Source organism: Vulpes lagopus, chromosome 6 (assembly GCF_018345385.1).
Source record: "Vulpes lagopus strain Blue_001 chromosome 6, ASM1834538v1, whole genome shotgun sequence".
NCBI lineage: Eukaryota > Metazoa > Chordata > Mammalia > Carnivora > Canidae > Vulpes > Vulpes lagopus.
Genome location: NC_054829.1, coordinates 107,225,816 through 107,231,643, shown reverse-complemented (window position 1 = coordinate 107,231,643; position 5,828 = coordinate 107,225,816). Strand labels below are relative to the sequence as shown.

Sequence of the window (5,828 nt, the reverse complement as noted above, 5' to 3'; positions counted from 1 at the left end):
ATTTACAAACATATTAAAGTACTATACGGCTCTTAGCAAGATCTCTAATTATAAGGTCAATAAAGAAAAAATAAATAGAATTTCTGTAAACAAAATAAAGAATTTGAAATTGGAATCTAAAAGACAATACCAATTACAAAAGTTGAAAAAATCAAATAACTAGAAATAAATCTAAAGAACGTGGAAGCCTTCATACTAAAAAAATTTTTTAAATGGTGAAAATCAAGATGATTTAAATATATGGAAAATTATAACATTTCAACAGATTAGAAGTTCCAATATTGCTAGCATACTGATTTTCCATAATCTAGATTTATTGATTTAGTGTTAATAAAATGGAAATTAAAATCACAGCAGGAATTTTTGTTAAAATAGATAAGTTGATTTTAAAATTTGTTTGGAAGTACTAAGGACTTAGAATAGACAAGACAATCTTTAAAACAAACTATAAAATTTCAATAATTATGATAGATCCATTGTAACTATGGAAGTGTTCTATTGGCATAAAGGTAGATAAACAGATCAAGATAATAGAACAAAGAATCAAACTGTAGACCAGCATGTATGTATTCACTTGATTTATGGCAAAGGCATCAACATCATTCAAAGTGAAAAGACTTTTTTTTTCAATAAGTCATACTGAAGCAATAGGATATTCATAAGAAAAAAAGAAAACCTTGATCTCTACCTAACACATACAAAAATTTAATTGGAGATTAAGGGTTTTTTCTTATGAATATCCTATTCCTAATTTAATACATAAAAATGATGTCTTGGTGATACTTCTATTTGCATTTCTTTGAATACTAATATAGTTTAACTTCTTAAATTTTCTGCTTATATATTTTTTCTTTATGATATTCCTCTTCGGGATTTTTTTGCTTATTTTTTGGAGATATTCATTAATTTTGTAAAAGCACTCTAAAGCTAAAGATATTAACCCTTTTTATTATATCATGTGATTAATACGTTGATGGTATTTCTCTCTAAAATTAACAGATAAATTTTATTTAAGTAAATTTAATAATGTTTTTCCTTTATGGCTAATGTCATACATAGAGATCCTTCCTCCAATGTAATGGAGAAGGTATATTTTCTTCCTATATTTTATGGTTAGATTCTTCGCATTTAAATCTTAATCCAGTTAATATTACCTTTGGTATTTTATTTGAATTATGGCTATAACTTTATTTTTATTTTTTTAATGTTTTTAATATTTATTTATTTATTTATGATAGGCAGAGAGAGAGAGAGAGAGAGAGAGAGGCAGAGACACAGGCAGAGGGAGAAGCAGGCTCCATGCCGGGAGCCCGATGTGGGACTCGATCCCAGGACTCCAGGATCGAGCCCTGGGCCAAAGGCAAGCGCCAAACCGCTGAGCCACGCAGGGATCCCCTATAACTTTAGTTTTAAATAATAGCTTGTCTCAATATCACTTATTGAATGGTTAATAAATCTTTTCGATGTTATCTTTATCACCTTCGAAAATTGTATGTAATTTTTACATCTATTTCTGGATTTTCTTTTAATCTGTGTATTTTTACCTATGACAAGAGCACTGTGTAAAATGCTATTTACTGTTTGAAGGGATAGATAGAATTGTATCTAGCTTTGTCTGAAACTTCAACAAAATGTTAATAAAATTGATAATAATGGAAATCCTTGCATTGTGCCTCACCAAAGCTTCCAGAGATGATTAAAAGACTCAGATGACTGACTCATACAAGAAAGAAAGAGAATCCAAAGCTGTGCTCCTTCTAATACAACTTTATGGCTGCAATGTGACCACAAGAAACAGTAGTTACCATGTTAACAATAGTCAGCAAGGAAGAAAGGTTTCCTGTGGGTCCTCTAAAGTCTTTTTAAAATTTCATTGAAGTACAGTTAACATATAATATTATATTAGTTTCAAGTGTACAACATAGTGGCTAACATTTATATTCATTACTAAGTGATCATCACAATAAACCTAGCTACTCTCTGTCACCATGCAAAGTTGTTACAATAAGAAACATCAAAAGTACTATACATGGTTAAAACTTTGTTATAAAAACAAAATAAAACAAAAACATGCCCCTAGTTTGTATTTTTCATACGACAGACCTTACCATGATTCATAGAGCAAAACTAAATAGGTCATAGTGAGGATAGATATCTTCATGCCTCAAAATGAACATAGTTAACATTTTAAAAACGAGTGACCTAGAATAATGCATAAATCTTTTGTTACTGATTCTCAAGACAGGCAGAAGGGGATAAGAAAAGGATAATTAAAATGATTAAAATTAAATATACTTTTATTTATTTAATCATAAATTTCACTTACGGTTTTAAAACCATGGAGAGCATAAAAAGGATAAACTAAGTTGAATAATATATTCCTGATTGGCAGGAAAAGGAAGAAATCCTTTAGCCTTGAAAGGATTTATTGTGATACTAATATAAGTACTTTACATATTGAGAGGTAAAAATACAGAATTTGATATTTCACGATGAGATTACAGATGCTAAATAGACAGGTTCTAACAGGGCCTTAAAAATTCAATAGTGAAATGTACAGGGTAGTTTAGAAGTGGAGTATGGAAATCGCATTTTAAGCCCTTTGAAACCAATAATTTGCAGGATTAAATCTTTGCTTTCCTCAAAATATGCCCTGGTACCTTCAGCAAGAGAGAGAACACTGAGATAAGAGGCACCTGCAGTGTGACAATCTAAGCATATCCCCTCATTGACCCATTCATTTCTGCAAGTTACTGTTTTTGATGGAACAAAATAGCATATGCTACCTTAAATTTCACTTGAAACTGAAGAACTAAGTTTGTATTCCCTACAGAATGATAATACAAAGGTATTCCAAATAGCTGTCCCCAAAATGTCTATAAGTTGGTGAAAAAAGAATGACCTTGTGGTTATATGTACAATTCTTACCGTACAAGTTTCTATATCTTTAATTTATTTGCCTATTCAATTATCTATTCAGCAATCACTATGGAGATCTAGGTAGATAAGTTTGGTAAGGCCTTGAGGTTATCAAATACCTTTAGATTTGGGACTACTCTAGAAGAAGCCTACCATCTAATGTATCTTATGACCATCAAAAATGAAACAATATGGGTTCTCTCTTTTCAGACCTTGCCAAGCAGGAGGCACCATCGTGGGAGTCCACATCTGCCACAACCAGGACCAAGAGGAGCCCAACACCCAGATTATCTACCTGAGACTGTTGGTCAAGCTGTACATATAGGTTTCTGGCCAGACGAACCAACTACCTTTAACCAAGTTGTGTTGAAGAGATTGTTCATGAATCACACCAACCTGCCACCTCTGTCTCTTTCCCAGGTAATCTGGAAGATGAAGTTACCTGGCCAGGAAAACCAAACAGCTGTGGTTGTAAGAAGTATGACCGATGATGTGTGTATCCAGGAAGTGCCCAAACTGAAGGTGTGTGTCCTGCACACAAGCAGCCAAGCCTGGAGCTGCATCCTCAGAGTTGGAAGCAAGATCCTTACCTTTGACGAGCTGGTCCTGCCCTCCCCAAAGGGCTGCAGCATCAGCCTCTCCTCTGGTCCACACACGGGCCAGGAGGTATATACCAGCATTTCTGCAAGGCCCCAGGAACCCCTTATATCAAGCCCTACTTGGACCCACAGGGCAGAATTTGGGGGATGCCAGAGGCCACAGGGCCAGCCGAGGCTACAAAAACTAACTCCTGATCGTTCCTTGCTATTAACAAGATTTTGAATGTTGAAGGAAGAACGAAAGGAAAAAAAGAAAAAAGAAAAGGTAGGGAGGGGAGGGATGGGGGAGGAAAACAATATGGTAAGGAAGATAATGGGCAGACTAGGCCCAAAAGAGAAAATAATCAACACCACCTAGGAAGGGAATAATTATAAATGGTCTTGGGATCAAAAAGATCAGGACTTGCATTTTAGCTGTGCCACAAAATAACTATGTGACTGAGGGCACTACCTGCTTACTCCTCTATAAAGTAGATCTTTACTCGTCACTAGCTCTGTTGACAGTACAAAGTCTTCTGCAAAATTATCACACAAATTGGTGAAAGCTATTTTTAGCAATGAAGATTGTCCTCAATTTCATTCATTTTTGCAATAATTTGACTCTGCTTATTTTACTCCAATTTGCCTTTTAAGTATCCAAATGACCCATTGTGCCAAGACTATCAGTGGCACAGCAAGCCAACTGACCATTCCATTTGTAGAGTCCTATCATTTTTCTCTGTTCAACAGTTTGACTAATTATTTATATCTTTAATTATAAACTTCCTTTACTTTCTTATAAAAATGTTTAAAAAAGAAAAAATGTTTAAAAAGGAAAAAAAGTGAAAGGAAGGCGCTAGTGGTAAGATGCTTAATTCTCATGAAGTTAATGTAATTTAGTCAAGGTTGGGAATTATTAGAAGTGACAGAGAAGCTGACCTTTAATCTCAAATTGAAGTCTACTCTGCAAATTTTATGTGTTATAGATATTTTAGAAATGTGTCATGGGCAAGAGGAAAATACTAGCCATATTGTGAAGAATTAAAATGATTTAAGAGTATGGGAATGCCATTTTAAAAAAGAGGAGGAGGATCTATCCAGACAGAGGAAATGTGGATAAAACCTTAAAGGCATGGGTTATTGACATCACATGTCAATAGAGTTGTGAAAACTCAGTGTAATGACAACACAGGAAGCATGAAGGGAAGAGAAGAATATTAGTTTAGAGAGGGAATGGGCAAGTTTATGAAAAAAAAAATAAGCAAACAAACTTGTGTGTCAGGCTAAGAAGTTAGAATAATTTAAGAACATTTAAGAAATGATACAATTGAACTATTACATAGCTATGATTTTGCAAAGAAATTTATATTTGAGTCTATATAGGGGATAAAAGTAGGAGGTAGTTAAACTCATAGGAAAAAAAGGAGGAAGGAATTGTGTAAAAGTCATGCTTGGTAATTTAAGGACAGTCCAGAAGTGGGAGGAATCTATAAACCAGGAAGATGTGATCTGTTTGCAATCTTTCTTATGAATCCAAAAGCTAGCATGGTACCTAGTTAATAATAGGCATTCAGTAAATTACAGCATGAATATAGAGAAAAGTTTATAAATAAATTGTTGGGGCTTATTTTTGATCAAAGCCAGAAGCTATGATCTTACTACTTTTGCTGTGAACCGAATCTTTTTGTTGTATTCTTAAGGCATCATTCCCCCACAATTAAAGTAAGAAGTTGCTTTGTATGTACATAACTATTAGAACTATTTAACCATAACTATTATAAATAAAGACCCTTGTCTTAAAGCTAAAGTAAATTAAAATCATTCATTTCAAGATTATGAGTTTAAGAAACATTTTTTTAATGTTTAAAATATATTTCCCACTTCTTTAAGGGTATAATTCCATTGTATTCAACTATTAGATATTTTCTAATATCTTTTTTATTTATTCATGAGACACAGAGAGAGAGGCAGAGACATAGGCAGAGAGAAAAGCAGGCTCCCTGTGGGGACCCAGATGTGGGACTTAATCCCAGGACCCAAGGATCAAGACCTGAACCACCCCTACACATATTTTTTAAAGAATACATATCAAGATCCACAAATGGCATAGGAATTAACAAAAATAATACTATGGAAACTTCCACACATTGTTTCAGAACAATTCTAACTCATTCTGTGATTTGGGGCAAGTGATTTAACTTTCCTAATTTTCACTTCCATCTTTTCTTTGGTAGAAATGATATTCTGCTTTCCCAAAGACTAGCTTTATTAATTAGTTAATATGAGAAATGATTAATAGCATGTAAAGATGCAACTTATTATTGTTTTATT

General features: G+C 33.5%; 1 pseudogene; it reads left to right on the top strand.

The window, feature by feature from the left end:
• The first annotated feature begins 3,100 nt into the window (after window positions 1-3,100).
• Window positions 3,101-3,706, top strand: LOC121492700 (annotated as a pseudogene).
• Window positions 3,707-5,828: the final 2,122 nt, after the last annotated feature.